The sequence below is a fragment of the Triturus cristatus genome, chromosome 10, assembly GCF_964204655.1.
Source record: "Triturus cristatus chromosome 10, aTriCri1.1, whole genome shotgun sequence".
Classification (NCBI taxonomy): Eukaryota; Metazoa; Chordata; class Amphibia; order Caudata; family Salamandridae; genus Triturus; species Triturus cristatus.
Window position 1 is genome coordinate 394,680,457 of NC_140593.1, and position 20,688 is coordinate 394,701,144.

At 50.4% G+C, this 20,688-nt stretch overlaps 1 protein-coding gene across 2 annotated transcripts in view; it reads right to left on the reverse strand.

Annotated features, from left to right (window-relative positions):
* PALS2 (protein associated with LIN7 2, MAGUK p55 family member) overlaps positions 1-20,688 on the reverse strand; it is an 814,942-nt gene that overhangs the window by 504,928 nt on the left and 289,326 nt on the right. The gene's annotated exons all lie outside the window — the stretch shown is intronic.

The following is a 20,688-nucleotide window of genomic DNA, read 5'->3' on the forward strand; positions in this document are numbered from 1 at the left end:
TGCTGTATGTTTCTTAGTGTCTTGGTCTATGCAGACACAATGATCTCTTCCATTTTAAGAAAATTAGATTTTAACTTACCTCTTCGTGACAAATGTAGCATAGGCACATTGAACAAACTGCAAACATCATATACCCTTCCTTCTTTTCAAACGCTCTTCCGTCTTTGTTTGCTTTTTAAATAAAGTAATGTTTTGCACTGGGCGGCGAGACCGCCGGATGGCATCAGGTGTTCTTGCTTACTGCTGAAAAGTTGTTGCCGGAGGCTCGATGCAGTGAGGCCTGTGCATACCAGTAATGCGGATGCGGCTAATGCCGTGAACAAGGAGGTGAGCAGCAATTAGCGAGGCCCTGCAAAACAGAAGCCACCGTTCGCCCGGGAAGTGAAGAGGGGTGGTGGTGAGTTTCTGGTACGAAGCATGTGGTGCACCCCGGCGAGATATCTCGCCCCCCTGGGGCGGATCTGCCGATGGACGCGGTGGAGGAGCGGACCGCCTGGTGGAGACACCAGTGGCAATTGAAGGGGGGGGGGTGCTGGGGCCCCCAAAGGGGGCAGACACTCACCTATAGTGAGGGCATGAATTCTAATGGCCTGGTCTCCTGACGTCCACAGGACATTGCCTGACCTCAAGATGGAGCTGACCAGGGAGTAGGAACATGGCAAAGCGAACGATGGGCTGACAGGCATGGGGAGAGGTCCTCAACCCTGAAGGGCACGAACAAAGGAGGCTACCTGCATACAACATTTGATCACCCCAGGAAAGGGAGCTAATATGAGACAGTGAGTGCTGGCAGCACAGTGAGGCCCCTGGTTAGCCATTTGTGATCTTCCCGACCTTACTGGCTGGTGCGGCGTCGCAGAATACAGTGCCCCCATCCACATTGGGCACGTGCCAGACAGACTGGAGGATGGCCCAAGCTGAGCAAACGCCCTGTCCCCTATGCCACCAAAGAAGGCTCACAGTAACAGAGTCTACAGCTACTTTGCCCCAGCTGGTGCAGGGGCAGACAGGGAAGGAGAAGCGCAGCCCAGAGGCAGCATGGCTCTCACATGTGAGGACCTATTGGCATCATTAAGGGACTTAAAAAAGGAGCTGCGGGAAGACATCAAAGCTGACATAGATGCCTTCTTTGACGCGTTCAGAGCAGAAATGAGAGCAAAGCTGGTGGCCCTACAGGCGGATGTGGACTTGGTTGGGACACGTACAATGGACCTTGAAACAAAATGCCAGGAGCTAGCAGATCATTTGAAACCCCTGGAGGAGAGCTCCGCTGACCTACGCGGCCAGCTGCGGGCCACAGTGCTCAAGTGTGAAGACCTTGAAATACGATCCCGGAGACGTTAAGGGGCCTGGAAGAGAGCTGTGAGGGCCCTGATCTAGAGGCATTCATGGTGGGTTTCTTCTCCACAGTCCTGGGAGGGGGATAGCCCAGAGGTCCAGTTGGAGCAAGTCCACAGAACTGGTCCGCGGCTTCAAGGAGACAACAGGAGGCTCAGAGATGTTCTGGCTAAATTCATTTCCTTCAAAGTGAAAGAAATGATCCTCCAGAAAGCGAGAATCAATGACAAGATAACGTTCCAGAACACATCATGCTCACTTTTCCAGGATGTGGCCCCAAGCCACACTAGCCCGAAGGCAGCAGTTTCTGATGATCACTGAGGTCCTGAGAGAAAGTCAAATAAAATACAGATGGACCTACCCCTTCGGCATAGCTTTCCTGTTGGACAGGAGAGGAGTTGGCCTAACCGCTAGGGCGCTCGACCTCAGACCTGCGGAACTGGGTTCGAGTCTCGGTAATGACGCTGAACCTCCTGTGATTCTGGGCAAATCACGTAATCTCCCCGTGCCTAACAAAAAATGAATGTGTGTCCTCATGTAACGTAACTGGTGCTATGGAAAGCGCTCTGATACCCGACTGGATTCAGGTCAAGTTCGCGCTATATAAAACTCTGCCGCCAAAAACAAACAAAAAAAAAAAACAAGCACCTCCACTGCACAGAGTTAGAGGAGGCCGCGGACCTATTGGGCCCCAAGATCACCCCCTCCCCCCGCCCCCCCCACCCCCGACACATGTCAACTTCGAGGGACGAAAGAGTGGAACAACCGAGTGAGCGACGGGGGTGGGCCCCTGGCAGATGCCCGGACGAGGGGGGACGAGAGCAACGGAGTGACACTGGGGGAGTCTTTGAACTTTTGGTTCATTTCAAACTTAAAGCGCCCCGAAGGTGGGTCAGGAAACAACAGTCACGGTGGTGATGTCCCTTATCTGACAAACCCGGTCCCGAGACTTTCACAGCGGAAGACACTCAGCGTAATTTGCCTCTTATTGGTTAAATTGTGTTTAAAGTTAAAAGTTGAACATGTGATAGAAATCAATCGCCTTAGAAGATTTGCAAATGGGGCTCTGGAAGCGGAAGTGAGCTCGCCCCTGGAGTCGCTCAAAGTGAGGTTCTCCACTGGGATGGGGGACCACACAACTCAAAGTTATTGTTTGCATCTGTTTTTTAAGTTCTGTATCATGGTGGTCAAACGTATGCTTGTTATAATAAGGACAACTGGGGAGGGGGATGAGAGGGGGGGTGGATGTCGTCCATGGGGAGAGCTAATCACTAGCTCCTTGGAGCAGAGATTTTTTTTACCCACTGTTAAATGTCAGTTAACTGCATGTCTTGCAATGTTAGGGGACTCAATTCCCCCAATAAGAGGCAACGTCTATGGAAATTCTTATTAGACCATCACATTAGCATAGCGGCCCTGCAAGAAACCCACCTCAAAAAAAGTGAAGAGCAACGCCTGACGCATAAAGCTTACCCACTCATTTTTTGCTCCTCAGCCACCACTAAGCAGAATGGGGAGGCCCTTCTTTTCCACACTTCGGTGCCCTTCTAGCCCCACACCACTAATGCTGATAAAGCGGTGAGATTCTTGATGGTTAGAGGGGACCTTGGAGGAAGGCCATGTACAATTGCCACGGTCTACACGCCCAATTCAAGACAACTGGATTTCCTCTACACATTTCTATTGACACTGGAGAGTTTCGTCACAGGAGATATCATTTTACTGGGCGATTTCAATTTGATATGGGATCCGATACTCGACACGACTGTGAGAAGTCGGCCTGATATATGATGTCACTAGTTCTAGTGTACACCTTGTATCAGTCCAAACAACCCTTATGGTAATTGGTTGTAAAGTCAACCTTATAGACCAGCTATCCTAGTGGTAGCATGGACAAGAGCAGTCTTAGGCTAAACTCTGTATGGCATGTGAAGCCAGCTGTTATACCATTTGCAACCCCTTGAATACCAAATGAAAGGACACCACAACAGATATACTATAAAAATAGAATGTATTTATTCTAGTCAAAACACCCTCAGCACTCTTTATGAGATTCGAGGTAAGTACAACACAATCTTATTTAAGCATACGTAAGTCACACAGGTAAGTAATACAGTGAAGCCCTAGGGGCCACGCAAACCATATACTAAGTAAGTGGTATAAGAACCACTGTCACGAACACAGGATAGGCCTAGGCCTAGGGAATCGCTGGGGCTACACTATCCTAACAGTTGCTAGGATATCCCCCTCCTGAGAGAGAATCAACTTGATCTCCTCTCAGAGACATGATCTAGTGAGGGTGTGGTGTGTGCACCTACCTACACTAGTTGTACCTACTAAAACCTCTCTAGTAGTTGTAGTCAGGGTGTGCTAGGCCCTTCAACCTACAACAACTAAGTTCAGTAGAACTTAAGTATTTATAAGCTATGTTATATGTACCTTATAAATATCTTTGTGATCTTTCAATTTGATATCTCAAGATTGCAATGGTATTACGGCAGCAAGCTCAGATCCCAACCGCTGCTCACCAATGTGAGAAGTTGGCCTGATATATGATGTCACTAGTTCTAGTGTACACCTTGTATCAGTCCAAACAACCCTTATGGTGATTGGTTGTAAAGTCAACCTTATAGACCAGCTATCCTAGTGGTAGCATGGACAAGAGCAGTCTTAGGCTAAACTCTGTATGGCATGTGAAGCCAGCTGTTATACCATTTGCAACCCCTTGAATACCAAATGAAAGGACACCACAACAGATATATTATAAAAATAGAATGTATTTATTCTAGTCAAAACACCCTCAGCACTCTTTATGAGATTCGAGCTAAGTACACTGTACAGGGTCCAATAAGGTGATCCTTACCAATTGGGTATGTACCTAGGGTACATGGAGTCCATTTTAAAGAGAGAGCAGACAGCCTGAGACCCTGAATGGCAGGATCTCAGGCCAACTAAGTCGAAAAACCAGCTAGACACTAGGCGAAAAGTTGGGGGTAACCATAGTCAGATATCCACCTTCCTACACAACCCCCCCCAAACGAAAGGAGATAAGGCTGTCCTTGACCAGGTAAGCCTCTGTTGCCTAAGTGGCCATATTTATTTTTGCAAAAACAATTTTTATTGCATTACTCAATCACAATTGACATACACAATGTAAATCAGGTCAGTGGCCGCCATCGGCAAATAGTGCTATATCCAAGTTCAATCCGGGCCACTTCCAACTACCAATGCACTGTCCCCAAAATGAACTCACCCCCCCCCCCTCCCACATGTCAGTGTGCCGAGACGCCCGATACCAGGATAAACCTCTTTCAGAGGCAGCTGTGTTAGGAGCCACGAACCCCCCCACCACCACAACCAGGCCCCCAGCAGAAAGGAAAAGGAAAGGGAAAGCCCCTGGCCCCCATGATCAAATCAGCTAGCCTCTCCTCACCCCTAGGTTCCTGCCGGGTGTTCCAGTGCCTCAGGGTCCCCCTCCTCTAGTCCCCACCCCTGGAGGTCGACCACTAGCGCTTCCCATGCCCGGGCCAAGGCCAGAGCCTTGTCATCACTTCCCCGATGCGCAAGCTGCAGCCGGAGCGTGCCCTCGCTACTCGCCCACTTGGTGAAGGTCGTTCTCCACCTCGTGAAGCTGGGACCCGTCTTTGACTTCCAGTGGAGGGTAATTTCTCTTTTGGCCACCACCAACCCCAGATCGCAAAACTTGCTCGTGGTTTTCGTGCGCGGCGTGTGTGGGAACCATAGCAACAAACAAACTCCCATCTCCACCCGCAGGTCCCGCCCCGTCACTTGGGCCAGGCAGCCGACAACCCCCTCCCAGTAGCAGCTTAAAGCATCACAGGACCAAAACATGTGCTTAAAGTCAGCCCCCTCCTCCCCACAACGAGGGCATTGCGGTGTGGGCCCCCCAAAGTACTGAAACAATTTAGCTGGCGTCAGGTATGCCCTATGCAGGGTGAAATACTGCACCAGCTGAAACCGGGCATTACGCGTACTCTTCCATGCCCGTCTCTGCAACTTAGGCCACGTCAGCTCCGGGATAGGTTTCCCGATATCGGTCTCCCACTCATCCCTCAATGCAGTCAAAGGAGCCAGATGTTCCGTGGCCATTCTCTGATAGAGGCAGGTAATGGCCTTGAGTGTGCCCGCCGCCATGACCACATACTGACAGCCAGCCGCCGTCCGCGGTTCCGAGAGCCCCGCGTTCCATTGCTTCTGCAACGCCTAAGTGGCCATATAAGGAAGAACCAGCACTGGCATGGTTACCCCCTGTCTCATGGTCCACTAAGCAATCCCTCACCCTAAAGGTATCAAAGGGTCTCCACCAGAGGGAATCTCTACCTTTGGTGTGTCTTCGCAAAGTAAAAGGCTGGTGTTGAGATGGAGTACTGAAGTGAGTGTCCTCAAAGTGAGGCCTCAGCTTCCTCCAATCATCCTCCACCATGGATGCCTTTCTTTCTTTAACTGAGTTGCACTGTGCTCTCAGGGTCAGTCTCTGGCTACCTAAAGCTGAAGGCTGGGCCCCTTTTGTGGGCTTACTGGAGGGACAGGTCAGGTTTCGGGCCCTATGGTCCCATATTTGCCTGTGCCCAACAGAATCCCTCTGGGGGAGGTCCCTAACTACCTGTAAAGGAGATCCCTCAGGAAGGTTTTTAACCATCACCTGGCTAGGGCTACTAGCCAGGCAATCCTCATTTTTTTGATGGGGGGGGGTTCTTGTGGACAGGGGCCCTCTTGGGGTCCACTGGCCTCCCTGACCTCTGCAGCCCTGGGCTGACTGAGGCAGGGTAGAGAGAGGCAGGCTACCTGCACCAGACTGGGTCCCACCTTGGAAGGGTCCACTGACATCAGAGGCTCTGCCAGGCCAGGACTGGCTACCTCTGGGGCAGTTCCTTCACAAGGGGTGAGGTCAGCTCCCTGAGGAGGCTGACCTTTTCCTAATGTCTGGGGAGAGGGAGACTTTTCTTCCTCCCCACTACTCTCGGTTTGTGTGGAGTGATCCATAGTTTCAGGCTTCACTACACCTATGTCAGTCTGAGTATAGGCTGAGACCATTACAGCCTTGCCAACCTTTTCAGGGGGGCCCTCAGTTTCGGTTTGAGCTGTGACTGTCACAGCTCTGCCAATCTCTACAGGGAAGTCTGTCTTTGCCTGGGCTGTGGCTACCACTGCCCTTCCAACCTTTTCAGGGAGGAAATCTACTTGGACAGGGGTTGTGGCTGGCACAACCCCACTACCCTTTTGTGAAAGGCCTACCATTTTAGAATGGGTGTCTTGTTCAACTCCATCCCAAGCTGAAAGCTCCAAGTCATTCCCCAGTAAGCAGTCTACAGGCAAGGTTGGGGACATTGCCACCCTCTTAGGGCCAATGACACCACCCCAGTTGAGACATACCTCTGCCATGGGATGACTGTTCTGTTTGCCATCAATGTTAGTTACCTGGTATGAGAAACCCGGCAAAAGCTGCTCAGAGGGGACTAGCCTGTTGGTCACCATTGTGATGCTAGCTCCAGTGTCTCTGTAGGCCTCAGCTTTTCTACCATTGATGTAGGGCTCCTGTCTGTACCTACCCAAAGTGTTGGGACAGGCAGTGAAGTTGGCAAACCCCATGCCACCATCACAGACAAGAGTAGCTGCTGTAGGGGACTTGGCTAAGCCAGGGTCCACCTGTGTTCCCCAAGAAAACCCAACCACATTTTTGGGGGCACTCCGACCACCTGGGGGATTACTGCTGACAGTAATAGGTGGTGTTACAGGAGTAATTGGAGGAACAGTTCTGTTTTTAGCCTTTTGGCAACTGCTGTCAGTTTTCCAATGCCCAGGAATTTGACATTCATGGCAGTAAGGCTTTTTAACTGTGGTAGAGGAGGGAGCTTGGGACCCACCACCCTGTGTGGAGTTTTGGGGCCCTGAGGAAGTTTTCTCTTTTGTTTTATCCCCACCCTTCTCTTGAGGCTTTTGGTCACCACCCTGATATTTAGGCCTAATCCTGGTCCTGACCCCTGGGGAGAGGTCAAATCTGAGTCTACCAGGTGTTGATAGAGAAGCTGGTTTTGACAATTATTAAGGATCTGCTCCCTCATAATCAAGTTGTACAATCCTGTATAGTCCTGCACCTTGCTGCCATTTAACCAACCTTCCAAAGCCTTAGTGGCACAATCCACAAAATCAGACCAGGTCTGTGTCTGTGTCTTCTGGGTGTCTCTGAACAACAACCTATATTGCTCAGTGGTTAAGCCAAACCCATCTATCAGAGCACTCTTCAGGACTTTGTAATTGTCAGCATCCTCATCACTAACTGTGAGGAGCTTCTCTACCTTTGTCAGAAAAGGAGAGCCACAAAATAGCTGCCCACTGACTCTGGGGTACCTGCTGTACTTTGCAGGCCCTCTCCAAAGCAGTCATCCACTTGTGGATGTCATCCCCATTCTGATATGGGGGGACTATCCTGCTTAGGTTTCTATGGTCATAAGACCTATCCCTGTTTTTAGGAATGTTGCTGCCACCAGTGAGTCCTAGCCCACTTAACTTTTGCTCTCTGGCCAGAGCAAGCTTCTCTTTGGCAAGGGCAAGTTCTTCCCTTTCAATCCTCAGATTGGCTTCCCTCATTCTGGCCTGATGCTCTTTTCTCTGTGGAGAAGTTATTCACTTGTGAGAAGAGGCATTGGCGCTATTAGAGACATGGGAGTGGATAGATTCCCTTAAGGGGGATCTTCCTCTCCTGCTTCTCTGGTTAAGTCCACCTGAGGGTCTGAATGGGGGGACCCCAGTCAGACTCCCATGTAGGCTTAAATTAGCCTGGCTAAGTCTCCTAACTGGTACCTGGCTGTCTAACTCATCTTCTAAAGTCCCTGCTGACTCTTCTTGATCAGTATTGTGAGGGGAATCTTCTGCAGAGGGCAGGCCCTCATTGGTACCTAAGGCACCATCCTGGGAGGCTCTCTGAGCATCATACTCTTCTAAGATCTCCACTAGATAAATGAGGGTAGGGTTTGAACCCTGTTTTAACTTTCTGGAGGTACACAATTGTCTCATCTCCTGAAAAGTTAGGGTATCATATCTAGAGGGTATCTTTCTAGGATATCCCCCTCCTGAGAGAGAATCAACTTGATCTCCTCTCAGAGACATGATCTAGTGAGGGTGTGGTGTGTGCACCTACCTACACTAGTTGTACCTACTAAAACCTCTCTAGTAGTTGTAGTCAGGGTGTGCTAGGCCCTTCAACCTACAACAACTAAGTTCAGTAGAACTTAAGTATTTATAAGCTATGTTATATGTACCTTATAAATATCTTTGTGATCTTTCAATTTGATATCTCAAGATTGCAATGGTATTACGGCAGCAAGCTCAGATCCCAACCGCTGCTCACCAATGTGAGAAGTTGGCCTGATATATGATGTCACTAGTTCTAGTGTACACCTTGTATCAGTCCAAACAACCCTTATGGTGATTGGTTGTAAAGTCAACCTTATAGACCAGCTATCCTAGTGGTAGCATGGACAAGAGCAGTCTTAGGCTAAACTCTGTATGGCATGTGAAGCCAGCTGTTATACCATTTGCAACCCCTTGAATACCAAATGAAAGGACACCACAACAGATATACTATAAAAATAGAATGTATTTATTCTAGTCAAAACACCCTCAGCACTCTTTATGAGATTCGAGGTAAGTACAACACAATCTTATTTAAGCATACGTAAGTCACACAGGTAAGTAATACAGTGAAGCCCTAGGGGCCACGCAAACCATATACTAAGTAAGTGGTATAAGAACCACTGTCACGAACACAGGATAGGCCTAGGCCTAGGGAATCGCTGGGGCTACACTATCCTAACAGTTGCTAGGCAGTGGGAGGCCCACGGGATTCAGGTGCAGAGTGGAAACACACACGCGTAATGCGTTAAAGTCGATAGAAATAGTAGTATTTAGAAATTAAGAATTTTAGGACACTTCGGAAGGAACTAGGAGTTAGAGACTTGGAAACTAGACACTTGGATAGTCAATACCCTTGTGAGCACCGGAGTACTCAAATTACCTAGCCCACGGGCTGCGGGTGCATAGGTGTGAACTTGCGTCGGGTTTCGTCGTCGACTTCTATGGATGCCTGAAGAAAGTTAATGACCGGCAGTCAGTGAAGAGTGTCCGGTGGATTCCAAGGATGGAATCCGGAAGGAGGACACCTGCAAGCAGAGGGGACAGAGTCTAGGTCACCAGCCAGGAGCCAGGAAGGAACCAGGCGATGTTGTGAAGAGGTGAAGCTTGTCGCAGCAGCCACGGGTACCAGGAGGCGTCGAGGACGACCAGAACCAGGAGGCGAGCTGTCCCACGAAGGCTCTTGCTGTCGGCGGCGTCGGTGTCGAGTTAGGACCCAACAAGCCTTGGCAAGCCCAACCCACGCAGGATGGAGGACTTGCTTCTGTCGCAGACCAGGAAGGTCTGGGGTGCTTCCCTTTCACAGGGGAGCGGGTGCCAGTCTGAAGGAGCCAGACCAGCAAGGCAAAATTGAAGGTTCGTCGTCACAGAGGTCGCTAGCCAACGGGCCAGCAACCGGACAACACGTCGAGCAACTCAGGTGCAGAAGGGCCCCACGCAGAACATGTGAAGTGGGGGCAGCTGATCTTCTTTGCAGATGGTGCTTGGGATTGGGGCTTCTCAATTCCCCAAGCACAGCCTCGAGGAAGCCTCAGAAGTCGCGCTAGTCAGTTACTAGCCGCTTTTCCCAAGTCGCCGGTCCCACGTCCCTCGTTGCCTCCACGGGTCTCAGCTTTGCTGTAGATGTGGATCTAGTTCAGAGGTGTCTGGAAGTCACCGCGCTGGTCAGTCTCTGCAGTCGTCCCTCGTAGGATCAGTCGCAAAGCAAGCAGTGGCCGCTGGATGGTGGCTGGTTGCCCAGGGTGGTCACTCCTTGGCCACAAGGGAGATTCTACAGTCTTCTTCCGTAGTAGAATGTCGAAGGTCCAGAGTTTCTGTTCAAGATGCAGGTTCAGGATAATCCAAAGTCCTAGGGACTAAGCTCCCACTCTTATACTAATCTGGGGGGCTGGGTTACCTGCTAGGTCCCTCCTATGGGTGGGACCAGGGAGGGGGGTGGTTACACCCCCTCCCCTTTGTCCAGTTTCGCACCAGGACTGGGGCTGGAGTGCCCCAGCACCGGTTTGAACTGGACTATGCATGGGACACCTTGTGTGCCCCAGGCAGTGTCTCGTTTCATTCAGCCCTCCCTGCCCCAATACACTAAAGTCTGTCTGGGGAGGTGCTAGCACCTCCCCAAGCAGGAAACCTATTGTCCAGGCCTCCCTGGCTGGGAGGGCTCCCAGCTGCAGGAGGTGAGACTCGTGTCTGTGGCAGCAGCATCCATTTTGTGATGCTGAGGCTTTGGTCAGAGTTAACAGCAAAGTAGGATTTTAACATGTCTCTCCCTCTAGAAGGGAGGAATAATATCCTCATCAACAGAAATGGTATGGGGGTATTATTCCAAAGTGTTAGACACCTTACACGACATGTTTCGATAAAGCCAAACCATAGTTACCATAACCGTGTTAGATTATAAGGTACTTAAGAGTATATGGTAGGCGATATCATAGAACAGCTATAAGGACATGGTTCCGAAAGCTGCAGACAGGCTCAGCTCATGCTAGAGCACCATCTCACATGTTACCAAGCACTCTGCCTCCAGGATTGTTAAGGACTGCCATAGGAGTGGCTGATAGGTACACGTGTCTATTGTGAGTGTAGATATAGGTATACTATATCTAAGCAAGGGGTGATTACACGACCCTGCCCCAGCTGAGTGATCAGCCAGTTGTGTCTGATTGTAAGGCCAGGCCAGGGGTGGCATAATACATGCTATAGCTCCTGGTAGGCCTAGGGTACACCTATGCCCTGGGTACACTGTACAGGGTCCAATAAGGTGATCCTTACCAATTGGGTATGTACCTAGGGTACATGGAGTCCATTTTAAAGAGCGAGCAGACAGCCTGAGACCCTGAATGGCAGGATCTCAGGCCAACTAAGTCGAAAAACCAGCTAGACACTAGGCGAAAAGTTGGGGGTAACCATAGTCAGATATCCACCTTCCTACAATGACACACCTGCATAGATCAGCAGGAGGGGTCTTCAGCGAGTTGCTTAAAGCTGCCATTCATCGTTTGGGCTTGATGGATGCGTGGAGGGGTTTCTACCCCACGTCACGCAACTACTCCTTTTTTCCCTCACTCCCACAGAACTTATTCTAGAATTGACCATATTTTTATTAGTCAATCACTGTACTACACAGTCTCGGGGACCCACTTTCACCCGATATGTCTCTCAAACCATTCCCCCCTTGAGATAGTTTTCAACTGGCTGGCCCCTCGATCGAAGCACGCTAGATGGTACTTCCCTAATTTCCTTAGAAGGGATAGACTCCTTAGGGATGAACTAAGGAAAAAGATTAAAGACTATTTCAATATAAATGACCCCACACTTGCCTCTCAAACAAATAATTTGGGTGCCCTCAAGGCGGTTATAAGGGGCAAATGTATTGCGTTGGCCACCACACTCAAAAACCAGCAGAGGGGGGAGAGGCTCCTGCTAGAGGGAGAATTACAGAAGGCGGAAAAAAACACACAAGGGGAGGCCATCGGTTCAAACCCTACGGAAAGTCACTTTGTTGAGGGGGAAGCTACAGACTATATATACTAACAGGGCCGAAAAGACTAACGGGCCGAAAAGACTAACTTACGCCTACAAGCCAAGGGTTACGAAGGGGGAAACAAAATAGGTACACTGCTGGCGCGTCAGCTCAGGGAAAAACAAGAAAAATAATATGTCAAACAAATAGTGGATGACGCTGGCTTCTCACATTTTAGTGAGGAGGGGAAAGCCAACGCCTTTGGGGTAATTTTATGGCACTCTTTATTCTGCTGACTCGCTGGTGCCTCAGGATCAGATTGGGTACTTAGAGGCCCTTGACCTCCTGCAGGTTTCACCCACGACTAATGAGGAACTCATTAGACCCATCTCAAGCGAACAGGTTCAAAAGGCGATTGAGGCGTTCAAACTGCAGAAGGCCCCACGTTGCGACGGGCTGAACGCTCACTTCGAACGTAGATTCGCTCCGGAGTGGACTCCTCACCTGGTGAACCTCTCTAATGACATAGTGACCACGCAAAGGGTAGCAGCCATCATGGGAGAAGCTCTTGTCACCTTAATTCCTAAAATGGGGAAAGACCCTAAAGCATGCTCCTCATATCGGCTGATAGCGCTCCTAAATCTAGATGCCAAATTATACTCTAAAATTCTGGCCAGCCACTTAGAAAATGTATTGCCAGGTTTAATTTATCAGGACCAGTCAGGATTTATCAAGGGACAACTAACCCACAATAACTTACGGAGAATCATACATATCAGAGAAAGTACAGAAAAAATGCATCCCGGCAGCCCTCCTCTCACTGGACACAGAGAAGGCCGGTCCTTCTTAATGCAGACGTTGGGCCAATTCAGGTTCAGTGATACTTTTATAGGTATGGTGCGGGCCAACTACCACTCTCTTAGAACCAGAGTTTTGGTAAATGGAGTAGCCTCGGGCTCCTTCTGTCTCTCGCAGGGAACGAGGCATGGATTTCCCCTATCCCCTGTGCACAGAGCCATCAGAGGTACGGATAAGAGCGAACCCACACATACGAGGAGTAACGTTCGGCACTGACTAACAAAATCTCCCTTTTTGCAGATGATGTCCTACTCCCCATCACCGATCTCTTTACCGGTTTTCCAAACTGAGCTCACTCCGTTTGAAAAAGCCGCAGGATTTAAAGTCAACCTAGCTGAATCCTTTTTTACTTAATCTGACATTGTCCCAGGAGGTGTTGGGAGCATTAGAGGAGACTTCTCCCTTCCAATGTACAGGTAAAGAAATTACATACCTGGGTATCGAGCTCACCCCCATAATAGCAGATCTTTACAAAGCTAATTTCCCTCCCCTGCTGCGACAGCTTAAAGGCGACTTTAGCAAATGGGGTTCTGCATACACCTCATGGATAGGCAGAATAAATGCTTTAAAGATGAATGTCCTCCCCCGTCTACTTTATCTTTTGCAGGGCCTGCCGATCCCGGTCGAAAGGGAGCGGTTTGTGAAACTGAAAAAGATGACAACTAAATTCAATTGGCAGGGACCAAGAGATCTCTTATCCAGGGTGGACCGGTGCTGCCTGACTTCATTAGGTACTAAAGGGCCGCTTAACTGCGGGTGTTGACTGAATGGTCCCTCAAAGCCTCTGAGAATCATTGGCTCCATATAGATCTGCAGATAAAAGGCAGGACCATATGGGACCTTTTGTGGAAACAGAAAGGAGACAGGCCGCTGAATGCCTACCTTAGCACCCCCATGGCCACCACTCTTCAGGTGTGGGCCAACCTCCCCAAAACATTGCTGCTGATGACTTTTCCATCCCCCTTCAACCCGGATTTCCCCCCAGCTCTCCAGGATGGACCTTTTGATGTTGGCGAGCAGGCGGCTGCCTCATGAAATCCGATCTTTACAAAAGGGGGGAATTACTCACTTTTGCGGCATGTGCAAGGCTGTTTAAGCTACTACCTACAGAAGAATATCACTATGTGCAGATTAAACATTGGGTGCAGCTACCTCAGGTGAGGCTGGCCGCAGCCAGAGACCTGCGCCCAATAGAGAAATGTGCACAATCCGGTACAACGGCTAAGGGGTGCATTTCCTTCCTATATTCCCTCATTCTGACAGTAAGTCCTCAAGCGTCCCCTCGACACCGAAAATTCTGGGACACTATCCTTACCACCCCCATAGGGGAAAACAAAGGGGATTCCTTTATAAGGATATTGCTAAATGAACAAGTTACTTACCTTCAGTAACAATATATCTGTAAGAAACCTTAGTTAGATTCCTCACCTTAGAATATCCCCAGGCGTCAGGCTGGATCCGGAAAGATTTTTTGTCAGCAATACCCTTGCGCGTCGCTAGGCGTCGTCTGCGGCTCCGTGTCGTGATCGCCGGGATGACGTCGGAGTACTAAGACGCCGCCATCGCGCGCCGACGTTAGTTCTGGTACATAGCTTTCCGCGCCAGGAACGCAGAGCCATGCAAGAGACAGACACTGATGCCAAAAATTCTAGGGCCCAGAAAGGGATGACCTCAACCCTAGATATCGGTTCTCAGAACGGGGAGGATGGGTGGGGCGGTGAGGAATCTAACTAACTAATGTTTCTTACAGATATATCGTTGCCAAAGTTAAGTAACTTGTTCATCTGAAAGAAACACGTTAGTTAGATTCCTCACCTTAGAATAGATACCCCAGCAATACCAACCCCGGTGGTGGGTCTGCGAACCAAAATCACACCAGAAAGTCCTGGAGAACAGAACGGCCAAAGAAGCCGTCTCTCCGGACTTGGCTGTCCAGGCAATAGTGTTTGGCAAACATGTGCAGCGAGGCCCACGTTGCTGCCTGACAAATGTCCTGTAAGGGGACTCCCCGGCCCAGGGCAGTGGTTGCCGCTGTGGCCCGAGTGGAATGGGCCCTCAGCCCCACAGGAGGTTCCTTTTTGGCTAAGGAATAACAGGCCTTGATGCACAAAACGACCCACTGAGAGATGGTTCGCTTGTGTACCGCCCGCCCCTTCTTAGCACCCACGTAGCCAATAAAGAGTTGGTCGTCCACCCGGAACGGTTTGGTGAGGTCCAGATAGAAGGACAGCGCACGTTTTGGGTCCAGACGAGGGATGCGGAGGCGGAAAGAAGGTGGGCAGTGTAACAGACTGGCCAATGTGAAAGGCAGTTACCACCTTAGGGAGAAAGGAAGGACGAGTCCTTAGAACAACTTTGTCCGGATGAAAGGAAAGGAGGCTTAGAAGAGAGAGCCTGGAGCTCCCTCACCCTTCTAGCAGAGGTGATGGCAACCAGGAAAGCAGTCTTAAGCGTCGGCAGACGAAGGGGACAATTATGAAGTGGCTCAAAGGGAGCGCACATCAGATAGGTCAATGCTAGATTCAAATCCCACTGAGTCATTATGAAAGGGACAGGAGGGAATATGTGGGGAATGCCCTTAAAGAATCGAGAAACAACAGGGGATTTAAAAAGAGAAGGCTGATCAGGAAGCCGTAAGAAAGCAGAAATAGCCGAAAGGTATCCTTTGAGGGTGCCCAGAGCAGAGCCCTGCTGGGCCAGGGAAAGAAGAAAGAGGAGAACCTCAGAAAGAGGGGCAGAGAGGGGATCCACAGCCTTTGCTGTGCACCATGCCACAAATGTGTTCTACCTGCAGGCGTATACCGATTTTGTGGAGGGACGCCTGGCTGCCAGAATAACATTACAGACTTCAGGAGGCAAGTCAAATGGCATCAACTGCCGACGCTCAATCTCCACGCATGGAGGTGGAGGCTGGACAGGTTCGGGTGGAGGACAGTCCCCTGCTGCTGCGACAGAAGGTCTTCCTGAAGAGGCAGTCGGATCGGGGGATCGATCAATAGACTAAGTAGCTCGGGATACCAGTACCTTCGTGCCCAATCCGGAGCCACCAAGATGACTTGGGCCCGGTCGTGCCTGATCTTCTTCAGCACTCTGGGCAGAAGTGGTATAGGCGGAAAGGCGTACAACAGACCGCAACTCCACTCGCGACGAAAAGCGTCTCCGAGCGAGTGCCGCTATGGAAATTCCAACGCGCAGAACTGCTGACATTGCGCGTTCTCTTCGGTGGATAATAGATCTAACCAAGGCTCTCCCCACTGCAGAAAGAGGCCTTGCGCCACGTCCGAGTTCAGACGCCATTCGTGATCCATCATGCACAGGCGGCTGAGTTTGTCTTCTCTGGCGTTCAGAGAGCCCGCCAGATGTTGAACCACCAGGGTGATGCCCTGATGTTCCAACCATGTCCAGAGGCGCAGAGCCTCCTGACAAAGGGTCCACAACCCCACCCCGCCCTGTTTGTTGCAATACCACATGGCAGTGGTGTTGTCCGTGAACACCTGCACTACACTTCCCCGGACAGAGGGAAGGAATGCCTTCAGTGTACGTCTGATGGCCCGCAGCTCCAGAAGGTTGATATGGAGCCGGCACTCCGCCGGAGACCAGAGGCCTCTGATCTCCGCCTCTCCCATGTGGACCCCCATCCCAGGAGGGACGCATCCGTCACTACTACGTGCTCCAGTTGGGGTAGGGAGAGGGATCTGCTACTGACCCAATAGCGGTCCGTGAGCCACCACTGAAACGGTCTGGCAGTGCCCTCCGAGATCAAGACATGGTCGTTCAGGTTGCCCCGATGCTGGGCCCACTGAAACTTCAGGTTCCACTGCAGAGCCCGCATCCGCCTTCTGGCATGATGCAGCAACAGGATGCAGGAGGCCATCAGACCCAGAAGCCGCAGCACCAACCTGACCGAAACCCGGGATAGAGGCCGAAAGATTGGAATGAGAGCCTGAATATTCCGGACCCGCTGTTCTGGAGGATAGACCCGGAACTGTGCTGAGTCCAGAACCGCTCCGATGAAGAGGAGCTTCTGGGAGGGACTCAGATGTGACTTCGTCACATTGATGGAGAACCCCAGCAAATACAAGAGGTCGGCCGTAGTCTGGAGGTGGGAGACGACTGCCTGGGGCGAGCCCGCCTTCAACAACCAGTCGTCGAGATAGGGGAAGACTGGAACCCCTAATCTGCGCAGGTGAGCTGCGACCACCACCATCATTTTTGTGAACACCCGAGGAGCACTGGTGAGGCCGAAGGGGAGCACGGTAAACTGAAAGTGCTCGTGGCCTACCGTGAACCGCAGGTAACGCCTGTGGGCAGTCAGGACGGGGATGTGGAAATAAGCATCCTGCAAGTCCAACGCTACCATCCAGTCTCCAGGGTCTAGGGCAGCCAGAACCTGAGCTAAGGTGAGCATCTTGAACTTCTCCTTCCGGAAGAAGGCTGACACTCCTGAGGTCCAAGATAGGGCGTGGGCCCCCTTTGCCCTTCTTGGGATCCAGAAAGTAGTGGGAGTAACAACCCCGACCTACGTCTGGGCCAGGAACGCGCTCGATGGCCCCCTTGGGCCGTAACTTCCTCAAGCAGAAGTTGCAAGTGATCCCCCGACATGTGGTGGTACTGCGGTGGCATGGCTGGAGGGGTCGCCTCGAAGGGGAGGGAGTAGCCCCTTCGCACGATTTGCAGCACCCACCTGCCCGATGTGATGGTACGCCAGTGGAGCAGGTGATGGCGAACTCTGCCTCCCACTGGCGTGGAATGGTCCTGAAACCACGGACTAGGAGGGCTTTGAGGCGGATGCTGCCGGGGTAGATGTGGATGGACCGGCTCTTTGTCCCCCTGCTCCGCCTCGGCGGAATCCATGTCCGCGACCGCGTTGAGGCTGCTTCTGCGGCCTGTGGCCAGATGGACGTGACGGGGCGCCCCTTCTTTGGCCACGAAAGGGACGAAAAGCGGAAGTTTGCAGGCGCGGGCCGAGCGACCTAAGGACTTAGCCGTAGCCCTGGAGTCCTTAAAGCGCTCCAGCGCACTGTCCGCTTTGTCGCCAAAAAGGCGACTGCCATCGAAGGGCATGTCCATGAGGGTGCTCTGGACATCCCCGGAGAAACTTGTGGACCTCAGCCAGGCGTGGCGACGAATCGAAACCGTGGTCGCCATTGCCCTGCCTAGCGAGTCCGTTGTGTCCAGTCCACATCGGATTGCATGCCGTGCCGCATCCTGCCCCTCGGCAAGAGCCTGGGCGAGCCGTGTCCGGGCCTCCTTCGGACACTGAGGCAGCAGGTCCTCCACCGTATTCCACAGGGAGTGGGAGTAACGGTTCAAAAGGCATGCGGTGTTGATAGACTGCAACCCCTAACTAAGGGAGGAGAACAGTTTCTTCACAAACTGTTCCAACCTTTTGGATTCCCAATCCGGGGGAGCAGACGGGAAGGAGGTCTGGGAGGTAGAGGCCTGGATAACCAGGCTCTCGGGCGTGGGATGCACAGACAGAAAACTGGGGTCGCCCGGTGCAGGGCGGTGCCGCCGGGCCACGTTCCGGTCCACAGGAGGAACTGTCGTCACAAGGTTTGAAGCCAGGCATCCCTACCGGCACCAGAGTCGAGGTCGACTGGAAATGGAACCAAAAGAGTTCAAAAAAGTTTAGTCAAAAAGTGACTAAAAGGGTATGCTCTTTCCGGATCGGCACTTACTGGCGCGGAAAAAAGAAGAACAGACTTCAGCGCGCGAGGCCGGCGTCTAAGTACTCCGACGACGTCATCCCGGCGATCACGACGTCGACGACGGATGCGGAGCCGCTGACGACGCCTAGCGACGCGCAAGGGCATTGCTGACGAAAAACCTTTCCGGATCCAGCCTGACGCCTGGGGATATTCTAAGGTGAGGAATCTAACTAATGTGTTTCTTTCAGATATAACCGCTCTATGTTTTTAAGAGAAGCTTGTTATAACATCATTTACGATTGGTATCTCTACCCCCAGAAATTGCATAAAATATTCCCTAACTCTTCAGATAGATGTTGGAGGGGCTGCGGGCTGCTAGGGGACATTCGCCACATCTATACAACCATTCTGGAAGGAGTTATTGCCCCAAATGAAATCGATTCTGGGCTACCCAATCCCAGACACCATGGACCACACCCTCCTGGGGATACGAGACCCAAATCTGAAATATCAAACGCAGGGAGATCGCTCCATTATGTGGCTTTGCCAGGGTGCCGCCAAAATGGTAGTAGCTGCAGCATGGAAGAAGTCGGAGGCCCCCCCTCCTCTACTTAATGGCATGTCAGATTGTGGCAGGCGCTAGCCCTGGAACGGATGACAGATATAGTGGATGACACAAGGAAGGGGTTTGACTATATCCGGTCTCCATTGGAGGGATATCTGTCAAAGGGTTTTGCCACTGTTTGCGTGTGGTCCCAGACTAAGAACCCTCCACCTCTTTAAAAACAAAAAAAAAAAGAAATAGAACAGGGATCTTCTTCAACTCGCTGTGAAATGAGGCCTCCTTAAGCCCCGCATTGTTCCTTCTGACCACCCCCCAGACTTGGCCAGATCTGTAATACAATCACCATGATACAATTGTTTTGTTCATGTATTTTTTTACTCTGAAGTTTGTTGTTTGTGGAAGGTGCACGAGCGCTAAACCTAATCTTGTCTCGAATCAAGCTCTGTTTGAGTAGCTTTGCAATGCCACGATGAACATAGTAGGGACACAAATTAAAGTAATTAAGTCATGCTGCGAACTTGTGAATAAGCTGCATTTTCTTTGTTATTTCTGTAATGCTTGGCCTGCAAATTGTACTTGGAGCAATTACAGTTATTTTGTGGCTGTTTAAAACCAATAAAAAGATTTTGAAATAAAGTAAGGTATTTTTTTCAAATGCAGCCCGTTTTCCTTAAAGGAAAATGGGATGCGCTTAAAAGAAATGAAAAGTTTTCTTTTAACTTTTTAAGGGCGGCAGTGGTCTATGGGACAAATGCCTGCTCTTAAAAAATATTTTCTCTTCCAAACACAAAGAGGAAGGGGTCCCCTGGGGACCTCTTCCCGTCTGACTTACCAACAATTTGAAATTGGAGGTAACTGCGATTGTTTTGCGACCGCATTTGCGGTCGTAAAACAATTGGTCATCCCACTGTAACTCGCTATTAGGAAAGGACGGCCTTGGCATAACCCTTCCTAATAGCGACCTGCAAACCCTATTTTGCAAGTCAGTAATACGGTATTGATTCGCAAAATAGGGTTTGAACATGTTAGCGGTCGCAAAAGGCCTGCCTTTTCCATTTGCGACCACTAAAAACAGTCGTACATCTGGACCATAGTCTTTGGATCTTAGTCTTACCAGCCACCGTGAAAAGACGTTTATCCAAAGTTGCTTTGGGGAAAAAATGCGTGTAGGAATAGGCATTCATTCAAAGTCTGCGGACCTCTATAATGAAGTTTAATGTCGTAATCATTCCTTTTACTATATTGTGTACATAGGTTAACAATTTAAATGTACTCTCACACTAGACCAAAGACTTTTGAAAAAGGCATCCGAAAATGGGTTTCGTAGGACTGCCCTGGTAAATTGATCTTCTGTTTTCGAATCTACAATCACAAAAAAGGTTTAATGTGAAATGCATGCTGAACAGCTTCTGTGGCAGATTGTTATATATGAAGGGGGAAAAGGGTTTCACATTATGCATCAAGTGCTTGACCCTCACAGCACCTACTTGAAGAGAAATGCACTTCAGCTTTCAATACTCTAATGTACAAGAGACAAACAAGTGAAGCTAACATTCAGGTGGTGTTGATCTAATCCACACAAATTCAAATTCTCTTAACATGGATACATTAAAGGACTCTCAGCAATCGAAGAGGAAATCAGATAAAACATAGAAGTTATTAGG